The sequence below is a fragment of the Sciurus vulgaris genome, assembly GCF_902686455.1.
Source record: "Sciurus vulgaris genome assembly, chromosome: 3".
Lineage (NCBI taxonomy): Eukaryota > Metazoa > Chordata > Mammalia > Rodentia > Sciuridae > Sciurus > Sciurus vulgaris.
Window position 1 is genome coordinate 157,361,937 of NC_136463.1, and position 12,807 is coordinate 157,374,743.

The 12,807-nt window shown below is 35.9% G+C and overlaps 1 protein-coding gene and 1 long non-coding RNA gene across 4 annotated transcripts in view; one reads left to right on the plus strand and one right to left on the minus strand.

Moving 5' to 3' along the window:
- PARD3B (par-3 family cell polarity regulator beta) overlaps positions 1–12,807 on the plus strand; it is a 1,072,202-nt gene that overhangs the window by 212,672 nt on the left and 846,723 nt on the right. The window lies entirely within an intron of this gene.
- The window catches only part of LOC306655923, a 341,597-nt gene that overhangs the window by 194,081 nt on the left and 134,709 nt on the right, over positions 1–12,807 (minus strand). The window lies entirely within an intron of this gene.

The window sequence follows — 12,807 nt, forward strand, 5'->3', positions numbered from 1 at the left end:
TAAAATTCTACATGTGGAAAAATATTGAAGTAATTAAAAACATTTGGCTTTTTTGCATATATTTTCTAAAATTAACTGTCTTGTTAACACTCATCTGTCTTGTCTCTAATTGGCTTGAAATGTGTGAAAGGAAAAGAGCTTTGATATGAAACTGTTTCCAAAGTTAGGCTTAACTATGATACACAGAGGAGCTAATAGATGGAGCTTTGAAAAAGTTTCTGATGTCAACATTTTTACCTGGGTGGCACAAGATTTAATAAGAATTTGCTATATCTCAGTAGCTAATTTTTTTTAGATATCATTTGGAAATCTAAGCATTATCACTTTAGAGTAGAAAGATGGAGTTCAAGATATGATCTCAAAGAAATAGTTTATATCTTTAAAATATGTATATTACTGTGTAATTTTCTAATAGGGTAGGCTCTGTAATTAGTAACTTAATTTTCTCACACTATTATTTTCTTATTCCAAGCATTCTAAAGCTGAACAGTTTTGTTTGACTTTAAAATTATTTTTTTAATTGGGAAAAATAAGTTTTTGCATAATAGCTGAATCAGGTTGAAATAATATAATTGGGTAACTCTTATAAAGGCCTTACATTTTTAAAAAATTCATAATCTATCCTTATTCCACAGTTTTACCATAGGCAAACACTTTGTATATTGAGACAGCCCTTACCACTTTTTGAAGGTTGAATTTTACATAAAAACAAGGTTATATTGTATGCCTGTAGAAAAGTTAATATTCATTTTTTCCTATCATCCTGTGAGTTTTATGAAAACTGTTACTACCTGTCAGCAAGAGGTGGAAGAGAATCATAATGAAAGGAACTGATACTGAACCAACCTTCTGAAGGAAAATAGAAGCAACATCTTTTTTTGAATTGCCATATTTGGCATCTTAGCTAATCACCATTGTGAAAGTTTGAGATGATTGAACATCTCAGGGAAGGCAAGTGGGGTCACATGTGACACAAAGCATATATAATTTTGGTGGTTTTCCTTAAGAAAAAAAAAAATACAAAAATACTTTCCTTTGGAAATGTACAAAACCCCTGAGAGAAAGTGTTGGATTCCTTCTTAGGGCCCTGAAAGGGTTTCTGGTAGAAGAATCCCTTAAATGTAATCTGCATGGAATTCAAGGTAAATATTACCTTTCCAGCAAAGAGGAAGAATATAGGCATGAAGTGAACAAAGTTCCTTTCAGATCTGGCTAGATTTTTCAGCCTTTACTCCAAAATGAGAAATTTGACTTCTGCAATATAATTTCTCTTACCTTCTTCCCACCTGGTTTCCAAAGCATCTAGCCTATAACTTCACTCCTTCAGATGAAAGTTGCAGAGTATATATTATTCAGTTGGTCAATTAAGAGCAGACCAAAATGCAGCACTTGGCCAAAGCTGGCAAAAACTGAAACCACTTGTCTTTGATATGATTAGCAAATCACTGGATTTTTCCATGTTTTAATGTAGTATAAACATAACAGCAGGTGAAGTACTCGATCACATTATTCCTGAAGAAATATAATCCCTAATTTAGAATTGAATGTTATATTGTAGAGGCCCAATAGAAGACACATCTGTTAGAAAGTCCATCAGAACTATGGAGACAAGGGCTATGTGTACATGTTACTCTTCACAGTGTCTTAGAATGTCTTGCTAGATATTTGCTTAGCAAGAAAGAGATGTGCTGTGTTAAGAAAAGCAGACGTGGAATTTAAATTTTTTTAAATTTTTTATTTTTAATTTTTATTGTAAACAAATGGGATACATGTTGTTTCTGTTTGTACACGAAGTAAAGGCATACCATTTGTGTAATCATACATCTACATAGGGTACTGGTGTTTGATTCATTCTGTTATTTTTTTCCTTTCCCCCCCACCCCTCCCACCCCTCATATCCTTCTATACAGTCCCTCCTTCCTCCATTCTTGCCCCCCTCTCACCCCTCATTATGTGTCATCCACTTATCAGCGAGATCATTTGTCCTTTGTTTTTTTTTTGAGATTGGCTTATCTCACTTAGTATGATATTCTTCAATTTCATCCATTTGCTTACAACTGCCATAATTTTATTATTCTTTATGGCTGATTAATATTCCATTGTATGTATATACAATGGAATATATATATATACCAAAGTTTCTTTCCACTCATCAATTGAAGGGCATCTAGGTTGGTTCCACATTCTGGCTATTGTGAATTGAGCAGCTATCAACATTGATGTGGCTGAATCTCTGTAGTATGCTGATTTTAACTCCTTTGGATATAGGCCGAGGAGTGGGATAGCTGGGTCAAATGGTGGTTCCATTCCAAGCTTTCTGAGGAATCTCCATACTGCTTTCCAGAGTGGCTGCACTAATTTGCAACCCCACCAGCAATATATGAATGTACCTTTACCCCCGCATCCTCACCAACACCTATCGTTGCTTGTATTCTTGGTAATCGCCATTCTAATTGGGGTGAGATGGAATCTTAGGGTAGTTTTGATTTGCATTTCTCTTATTACTAGAGATGTTGAACATTTTTTCATGTATCTGTTGATTGCTTGTAGATCTTCTTCTGTGAAGTGTCTTCATTTCCTTAGCCCAATTGTTGATTGGATTATTTGTATTCTTGGTGTAGAGTTTTTTGAGTTCTTTATGTATTCTGGAAATTAGTGCTCTATCTGAAGTATGAGTGGCAAAGATATTCTCCCACTCTGTAGGTTCTCTCTTTGCATTGCTGATAGTTTCCTTTGCTGAGAGAAACCTTTTTAGTTTGAATCTATCCCAGTTATTGATTCTTTTATTTCTTGTGCTATGGGAGTCCTGTTAAGGAAGTCTGATCCTAAGCCGACATGTTGAAGATTTGGACCTACTTTTTCTTCTATAAGATGCAGGGTCTCTGGTCTGATTCCGAGGTCCTTGATCCGTTTTGAGTTGAGTTTTGTGCAGGGTGAGAGATAGGGGTTCAGTTTCATTCTGTTCCATATGGATTTCCAGTTTTCCCAGCACCATTTGTTGAAGAGGCTATCTTTTCTCCATTGCATATTTTTGGTACCTTTGTCTAGTATGAGAAAATTGTATTTATTTGGGTTTGTGTCCGTGTCCTCTATTCTGTACCACTGATCTACCTGTCTATTTTGGTACCAATACCATGCCATTTTTGTTACTATTGCTTTATAGTATGGTTGAAGATCTGGTATTGCGATACCCCCTGTTTCACTCTTCCTGCTAAGGATTGCTTTAGCTATTCTGGGTTTCTTGTTTTGCAGATGAATTTCATGATTGCTTGCTCTATTTCTCTAAGGTACATCATTACAGAAATAGATGTATTACATTACATTGGGATTTTAATTGGAATTGCATTGAATCTGTATAGCACTTTTGGTAGTATGACCATTTTGACAATATTAATTCTGCCTATCCAAGAACAGAATTTAAATTTTTGATAAACATAATCATCACACACTAGGTTCACTTTCTTTTATATTCATTTAGAAAATGTTATAATTTTATATATTTAGAAATAAACGTTATCCTTAAAATTGTGGAGTTTGGAGATAAGCTCAATGTTTTTGACTATATAACTTACTGATTTTATGCCACAGGACAATCTTTATGTATTTAGAGACAAAACCATTTCCTCATCCAACAATTAAATAGTATAGTAATTGTGGGCTGCTTGTTAAAGTGTCCGGAACACAATAAGCACCTGAATATATACCTATTCCTGCAGCTGCTGTTTAGTGGTTGATTCAACAATGTACATTTCTAATGCATTCCTCCTTTTAGTGAATGAATAAAACATAGGCATCTTTATAAACTTGAATATTTTACCTTCTTAGAAAATTTTTTAAAAACATGGAAACAAACCTATTTTTTAAAAATTTTTACTTGGCTGTCAATAAGCTCAGAGCTAAATTCATTATTCCAAAGGTGTAATTTGTCCAATTCAAGTCTGGGAACAAGTACTACTTTGCTTTCTTCGGTTGAATCCTATTCTCTTTGATCCTTTAATTTCTAATTTTATACCATCTCAATTCATAAATCACTGTCAAGCCTTTTGAAGTGGGTGTAATTTATATAAAATGGTCTATCTCCCATTCCCCATTAACATCTTTATCATGTTCAGTTGCATGCAGTTCTCATCTGTGAGGTTTTAGTTATAAATTCTTCCTAGAATTAAGTGGAAACATGGTCAATCCCGCTAACCAGCTAGAACCTTCTGTGGTACACTATATAGGCTAATTTTATATAAATAGTGTATTTCATGACACCGGTTTGAACAGCAAATTGCAAGGTATTGTCTGCTTGCTAAAATGTATTAATTTTTTTAAAAAAATGATATATTTTTGAAATTGTTGAATTTTGGGGCAATTTTAGGTAAAGCCAAGGGTCCCAATCGGTATTTTAGAGCCAAAACCCATGCATAAGATATAAAACAAAGTTGTATTATTCACTCAGATCATTAGTTTATTTACATGCTTATAGTTTATATTCAAGGTTAAGTCATCATTAAATGCGATTTTAGGTCTGTTTTACAGATAGATATTTTCATTAAGAGATGTAGTTACTCATATTTTTATTGACTAAGATTTTGGAGGTTGGAAATACTTCATTAAAAAAAAAAAAACTTCAACTTTTCTTCCATGTTGTAGCATTTTACTACTACTATGTTGTATTATCCATCATTCATAATTTGAAGTCAAAAAGTTCTATAAAGTGATAGCTGAAAATACTGCATGTAATTGCTAGGAAAAATAACATTTATTTACTGGTTCATGTATTGTCTCTACCACTTAGAATTGTGGAAGGGAGGTATCAAGAAACAAAAACCCAAATCTGATACTGATATTTGAAGAGAAGTCTCATAATCTATTCCCTGTTGTGACAATTAAGAACTCTGATTTTGAGCAAATAAATTAACCTCTCTGTGCCTTTCTTATCTGTAAAATGAGAAAAGTTGTGTTAAATGGATCCCTAAGACCCCTTTCAGTTTTAACAGCATTTGATTCTATTGTCAAAAAGTGGCACACCAGAAAAATGCAAAATCAGAATGTAAAGAAAATAGAAAATCTGATGGTACAGTAGTACTTAAGCACTTGGGTATATCCATTCCAGAGGGAATATACCCATTACTCTAGAATGAAGGTTACAGTTCTGTGCAATCTGTATACTTTGGCCATCGAGTGGAGTGAACAGGATTTAAATTGTCATAGATCTCCTGCCCCATGCTGTATGCGAGGAACTTCATGATGAAGTCAGCTGCTATGTGTGTTCTAAAAGCAAGCCTTAGCCCACAGTCAGAGGGATGCTGCTGAGGTGTCTGTAAAGAAATGGTAGCTCTCTGCTTAACTGCTGAGATTTTTGGCAGTGACCATATCCTCTGGAAAACAGTACTACCATGGGACAACTTCATTTCCCTTAAGGAAAAAAGTGATTTGAGAACTTTGAAATGGGGTCCCTGGGCTGATGCAGTCCACTAGGGCCTAGTACCTACTGATGGGTGGTATGTATGTGGTATGTATGGTGGGGATAAAAATATAGAGACAACTCTTTATGTGCATTCCACAAATTTTATTTTTTAAGATTCTCTTTTAGTTATATATAACATTAAGATTAATTTTGACATAAGCATAAAAGCATGGAATATAATTTGCTCTAATTCATTCCCCAGTGCTTCCCCTTTCCTGCCCTTTCTCTCTACCCCTGTTTCCTCTATTCTACTAATCATTCTGCTATTTGCTTATAGTTATGTTAAATTAGTGTCTTGTGGATACACATAAAGGTGAGATTCACTGTGGTATATTCATACATACATAGATCAGATTCATTCCACTGTTCTTCCCTCATCCTGTACCTCCCCCTGCAATTCCCTTTCTTCATTTCACTGATCTTCCTTCTATTTGGTGGGCATTCCACAATTATTATTAAATGTTAATAATTAATTATGAGTGGCAGTAATTATGAATAATTTAAGGGCAGTGGAACCCAAAGTAGCTAAGAGAGGAAAATCAAAGACCAGTTTTTCTGAATTCAAATCTGGGCACTCCCTCTCAATAGCTATGTGATTTTGAGCAAGTGTATTCATCTCTTTGTGCCTCAGTTCCCTCATCTATAAATAAGTATAATAAAAGTACCTTGATAAGATTAGTATGAAGGTTAGTGCAATACTAAATGTTAAAAATTTGCAACAATGTCTGGCAAATAGTTCTATGTAGTTATTATCTGTCATCATAATTTTCATCATTAAATTATTGTCGTAGGAAAAATCTAATATTTTTAATATCAGTCAAGAATATATTTGGGTTCAAATAACTGAAAATCCTAAAGCAACAATGAATTAAGCTAGCTGCTTATTTCTCTCAGGTATATTTTTTAATAGACCATAGGGTGCCAATGTCCTATAGTGTTAGGGACCTAAACTGGCTTTGTTTTATTTTTACCAGTCTCCTCTAGCTGCTTCTACCTCATGGTCCAAGATAACTGCTGAAACCATCGAGTTTGAATTTCAGCCAGGGCAAAAAGAAGATAGAAGGGCGTGTCCCTCCTCTTTAAGCACAAATTTTACAGGTCACATTTGACCATTTGAGTTATATGTTGTTGACCAGAACTTAAACATGAAGCCAAACTGAGCTTCAAAGGAGCATGTAAAGTGTGCTAGTTAACCTGGGCGTGAGGTGGGGGTTATATGATTAGTCAAAGTGATGATGAGTTTATTTTTAAGGACTAAAAGTGGAGTATTGGGAAAAAACCAGCATCTACCCACAAATATCAATACATTTTGAAGACTGGGTTCCTCAGTTTTCTCAATTAAGGCGCAGGTTCTTTGCCAAAACATTTTATACTATTTGCATGTGATTTACATGTTTAAATATTCAATTTCTGTCATTACTATTGTGTTATTTTAATTCCTGTGCACACAAAAATGGATTGATGTCTCCAAAGTGATTAATTAAATGGCAAAAATAGAATTAAAATATTAGCATCAGAACTCCAGTTCAGGTACTGAATTTCAACTGATACAACTTGGTAACACAGACTCTGCTGAAATTATAATTTAGCAGGTGCTTCTGAAAAAAAATGTGAATATCAAGAATGGCAATGAGTACCAGCATTCAAATGTCCCTGGACTGGTGATCCATTGACCTCTAGTCACCTGTTATGAAACTGTCAGAATAAGTCTTTCCAATGTGAAACTGCTGATCTTCTTCCCCCCTAAAAGTATATATTAAAACCCGAGAGACATCATTCAGAATTTCAATCTTTTGTGTGACATAAGTCACACTATTACTGAGAAGCTTGTCAACCAGTTCAAACATTAATGACAAATGCGTGTAGAGAGGAAGCACATTAATTATTGGCAAAACCCCTTTGCTAAATGACACGTCACATATTAGTAGCCATCAATGTGTAAGAAGTCACTTTGTACACTAACATTTTCTTCTCAGTGAGTCAAAAGAACTGTTGTGAAGAGACTGAGTCACAGTTTTGGAAAATATGAAATACATGCATCCATTTATTTAACACATATTTTTTTCAAAGACTACTCTGTGTCAACTACTCCAATGACTAAACTACTGCTGTTAATAAAAGGAAAGGGCCCTTGTCTTCACAGAACTTATATTCTAAAACAAGAGAACTGTTGGACAATTTTAGCACTATTTATCACTTACGACCCTGGCTATATGAAAAGGGGATGATTGTTTTGAGAATCTTGGTGTAGACTCAGGGTGGTTAGGCTCTACGGAGGGTGAAACAGCCTGTTGGGGGACAAGGGTGACACTGCTTTGTAAGTAACCATTTGGTACTTGTCCATCTCCTGCTTTATCCAAGAGCAGTTGCTGCTTAATCTTCTACCTCCTGGTTATGATTCCACAGTGAAGGAAGCAGTGAACATTGTGATGCTCATGGAATTGCAGTCGCTGAGTGTCTCTTAGTGTTCTAGGGAAAGAAATGTAAGGCTGCAGTCTCCCCACTGAAGCGAGCCAGTTGGCTGCCCAGTAGCAAGGGGCTCCAACAACTTTATCTGAAAGGTGGAATAAAAACATTGCTTGCTGGGCAGCAGCTTCATGCACTTATCTTATTTCAAGTGGCTTACTTAGTTGGCATTTCTTGAGGATGCCCAGTAAGGATGCATAGCTTAGCCCTATCTTTTCATAGCTGAATTATCAGTTTAAAATGGATAATAAGGAATAGGAAGTTTTGCTGTTATTCTGTTCTTCTTTTTCTAGGGCTTTGAGCTGTAATGTTAGGTCATCTAGTTGTTGACTTTTCATTCTTTTCTGGAATGCGCTCCATGCAATGAATTTTCCTCTTAGTACCGCTTTCATAGTGTCCCAGAGATTTTAATATGTTGTATTGTCGTTCTCATTGGCCTCTAAGAATTTTTTTATCTCCTCCCTGATGTTTTCTGTTATCCATGTTTCATTCAATAAAATATTATTTAGTCTCCAGGGATCCTTGACTCTGTGAGAAGCCATCGCACACTTGCTGACCTTGCCTTTACCATCTTAGGATTAGTTGGTAAAGAAGGAATTTCTAATTTAGATGAAAGAGAGTAAGAAAGTAAACTGGATGTGGGATCTGATCTTTAGCTCTTTTCAGGTGAAGATACTTTAGCGAAAGATTACAAATGGCCAATCATTTCTCACTGATAGAAAACTAGTATTCATTTTAAAACTTTAAAGTTTTATTTCAAATCCTGATGAACTTTATTGTGGTTATTTTACAAAAGATGGGTGTCTCTGTGTGCCAAGTGCTCAGTAAATAATCCACAGACCCCTTAAGTTTGAAAATTATCCCTCTAGCCAGAGGATCAGAAAGAAAATGCCTGAAAAGCGATAGGATGAAATCTGAGAAAAGTCAGAACCAGGCAGGTAAAGCTTCAGGGAATGCTGGGGGGTCTGGGTGCTGTTCATGGACACAACGTAAAAGTCACAAGTATTTTAAGTTTTAGTCATCCACTGAATAAGACATACTTCAAAGTTTTGCTGCTTAAGATGACAACTGTGGATGCTTTTTGGTTTCACATAATTTCTTCTGGGATCACTCTATCCCCTTCAGTCCAGCTTAGCTGGAGCCTCTTGGGTTTCCTCTACAAGGTATCTTACCCTGCGGGCCCTTCCAACTGGCCTTTCTTTGTAGCTGTATTGACTTTTAAAGCATGGTCAACTGGTGCCATGGTGAGATGGATTCAAGAGACAAGCCACAGAATGAAAGTCCTTTTTCATCCCGTGGTCAAAATAAGCGCTAACCACGCCCAGTCAGAATCAAGAGTACACTACCCACAGGCTTGAATCTCCAAGTCGTGTTTCACCGCAGTCCACCTGTGAAACTGTGCACCCTAGTGTGGAAAGCAAGAAGCCTCTGCTTAAGATCATGTTTCTGATCATACCTGAAGGACTTGGTATCATATGGGCAAGCTTATATTATGATGGTTTGAATTACACTGTGAATGTGAGAATCAGAATGTTTTAAAAGCAGCATCTCTCAACTTTGCAAATTAGAATCACATGGGAAACTGAAAATTCCACATGTTCTGGATGCGTCACATCTCTGGCCAACTAAATAAGGATTTGTAGGGGTTTTCCGAGGCATGTGTAAATCCTAAGACTCTTTGGCAGGATTCCAAAGTTCAGTTAAGGTCAAGAATCAATGTTTCAGGGGTATGTTTCTGTTGAGATTGACTTGAAGGAAGACAGCCATCGAGCCATCTTGGCATCACTGTTAGAGATAAAATGCTTTCTTTCCTGTGTAATGAATGAAGGATTAAGAGCAGTGTTCTTTTTTTTTTAATTTATTTTTATTGCAAACAAATGGGATACATGTTGTTTCTGTTTGTACATGGACTAACAGCATACCATTTGCATATTCATACATTTACATAGAGTAATGATGTTTGATTGATTCCGTTATTTTTTTCCTTCCCCCCCACCCCTCCCACCTCTCTTTTCTTTTCTTTCTATACTGTCCCTCCTTCCTCCATTCTTGCCCCCCTCCAACCCCCCATTACATGTCATCATCCGCTTATCAGTGAGATCATTCATCTTTTGGATTTTTGAGATTGGCTTATCTCACTTAACACGATATTCTCCAATTTCATCCATTTGCCTGGAAATGCCATAATTTTATCATTCTTTAGGGCTGAGTAATATTCCATTATATATATATATATATACCACAGTTTCTTTATCCATTCATCAATTGAAGGGCTTCTAGGTTGGTTCCACAGTCTGCCTATTGTGAATTGAGCAGCTATCAACATTGATGTGGCTGAATCTCTGTAGTATGCTGATTTTAAGTCCTTTGGGTATAGGCCAAGGAGTGGGATAGCTGGGTCAAATGGTAAGTCCATTCCAAGTTTTCTAAGGAATCTCCATACTGCTTTCCAGAGTGGCTGCACTAATTTGCAGCCCCACCAGCAATGTATGAGTGTACCTTTTTCCCCACATCCTCTCCAACACCTATTGTTGCTTGTATTCTTGATAATCGCCGTTCTAATTGGGGTGAGATGGAATCTTAGTGTAGTTTTGATTTGCATTTCTCTTACTACGAAAGATGGTGAACATTTTTCATATGTTTGTTGATTGCTTGTGGATCTTCTTCTGTGAAGTGTCTATTCATATCCTTAGCCCATTTGTTGATTGGGTGGTTTTTATTCTTCGTGTAGAGTTTTTTGAGTTCTTTATATATTCTGGAAATTAGGGCTCTATCTGAAGTATGAGTGGCAAAGATATTCTCCCACTCTGTAGGTTCTCTCTTCGCATTGCTGATAGTTTCCTTTGCTGAGAGAAACCTTTTTAGTTTGAATCTATCCCAGTTATTGATTCTTGCTTTTATTTCTTGTGCTATGGGAGTCCTGTTAAGGAAGTCTGATCCTAAGCCAACAAGTTGAAGATTTGGACCTACTTTTTCTTCTATAAGATGCAGGGTCTCTGGTCTGATTCTGAGGTTCTTGATCCATTTTGAGTTGATTTTTGTGCAGGGTGAGAGATAGGGGTTTAGTTTCATTCTGTTCCATATGGATTTCCAGTTTTCCCAGCACCATTTGTTAAGAGGCTATCTTTTCTCCATTGCATATTTTTGGTACCTTTGTCTAGTATTAGAAAAATTGTATTTATTTGGGTTTGTGTCCGTGTCCTCTATTCTGTACCATTGATCTACCTGTCTATTTTGGTGCCAATACCAAGCTGTTCTTGTTACTATTGCTTTGTAGTATAGTTGAAGATCTGGTATTGTGATACCCCTGCTTCACTCTTCCTGCTAAGGATTGCTTTAGCTATTCTGGGTTTCTTATTCTTCCAGATGAATATCATGATTGCTTGCTCTATTTCTGTGAGGTACATCATTGGGATTTTAATTGGAATTGCATTGAATCTGTATAGCACTTTTGGTAGTGTGGCCATTTTGACAATATTAATTCTGCCTATCCAAGAACATGGGAGATCTTTCCATCTTCTAAGGTCTTCCTTAATTTCTTTCTTCAATGTTTTGTAGTTTTCATTGTAGAGATCTTTTACCTCTTTGGTTAGATTGAGTCCCAAGTATTTAATTTTTTTTTGAGGTTATTGGAAATTGGGTTGTTTTCCTCATTTCCCTTTCAGCTGTTTTGTCACTTGCATATAAAAATGCTTTAGATTTATGCGTGTTGATTTTATGGCCTGCTATTTTGCTGAATTTATTGATGAGGTCTAGAAGTTTTCTGGAGATGGTTCTTGGATCCTCTAAATATAGAATCAGGTCATCTGCACATAGTGACAGCTTAAGTTCTTCTTTTCCTATTTGTATCCCTTTAATTTCTTGGTCTGCCTAATTGCTCTGGCTAGAGTTTCAAGGACAGTGTTGAATAGAAGTGGTGAAAGAGGACATCCCTGTCTTGGTCCCCTTTTTAAAGGGAATGGTTTCAGTTTTTCTCCATTAAGAATGATGTTGGCCATGGGCTTAGCATAAATAGCCTTTACAATGTTCAGGTATGTTCCTACTGTCCCTATTTTTTCCTAGTGTTTTGAGCATGAAGCGGTGTTGTATTTTGTCGAACGCTTTTTCTGCGTCGATTGAAATAACCATATGATTCTTATCCTTAAGTCTGTTGACATGATGGATTACGTTTATTGATTTACAAATGTTGAACCATCCTTGCATTCCAGGGATGAACCCCACTTGATCATGGTGCACAATGTTCTTAATATGTTTTTGGATACAGTTTGCCAATATTTTATTAAGGATCTTTCCATCTATATTCATCAAGGATATTGGTCTAAAATTTTCTTTCCTTGATGTGTCTTTTCCTGGTTTGGGTATGAGGGTGATATTAGCTTCATAGAATGAGTTCGGTAGGACACCCTTCTTTTCTATTTCCTGGAATACTTTGAGAAGTATTGGAATGAGTTCTTCTTTGAAGGTCTTGTAGAACTTGGCTGAGAATCCATCTGGTCCTTTTCTTGGATGGTAGGGTTTTAATGGCTTCTTCTATTTCATTGCTTGATATTGATCTGTTTAAATTGTGTATATCCTCCTGGTTCAGTTTCGGCGGAGCATATGTCTCTAGAAATTTGTCGGTGTCTTCAGTAGTTTCTATTTTGTTGGAATACAAATTTTCAAAGTAGCTTCTCATTATGTTCTGTATCTCACTGGTGTCTGTTGTGATATTTCCTTTTGCATCATGTATTTTTGTAATTTGAGTCTTCTCTCTCCTCTTTGTTAGTGTGGCTAAGGGTTTATCTATTTTGTTTACTTTCTCAAAGAAGAAACTTTTTGTTATGTCAATTTTTTGAATAGTTTCTTTTGTTTCAATTTCATTGATTTCAGCTCTGATTTTAATTATT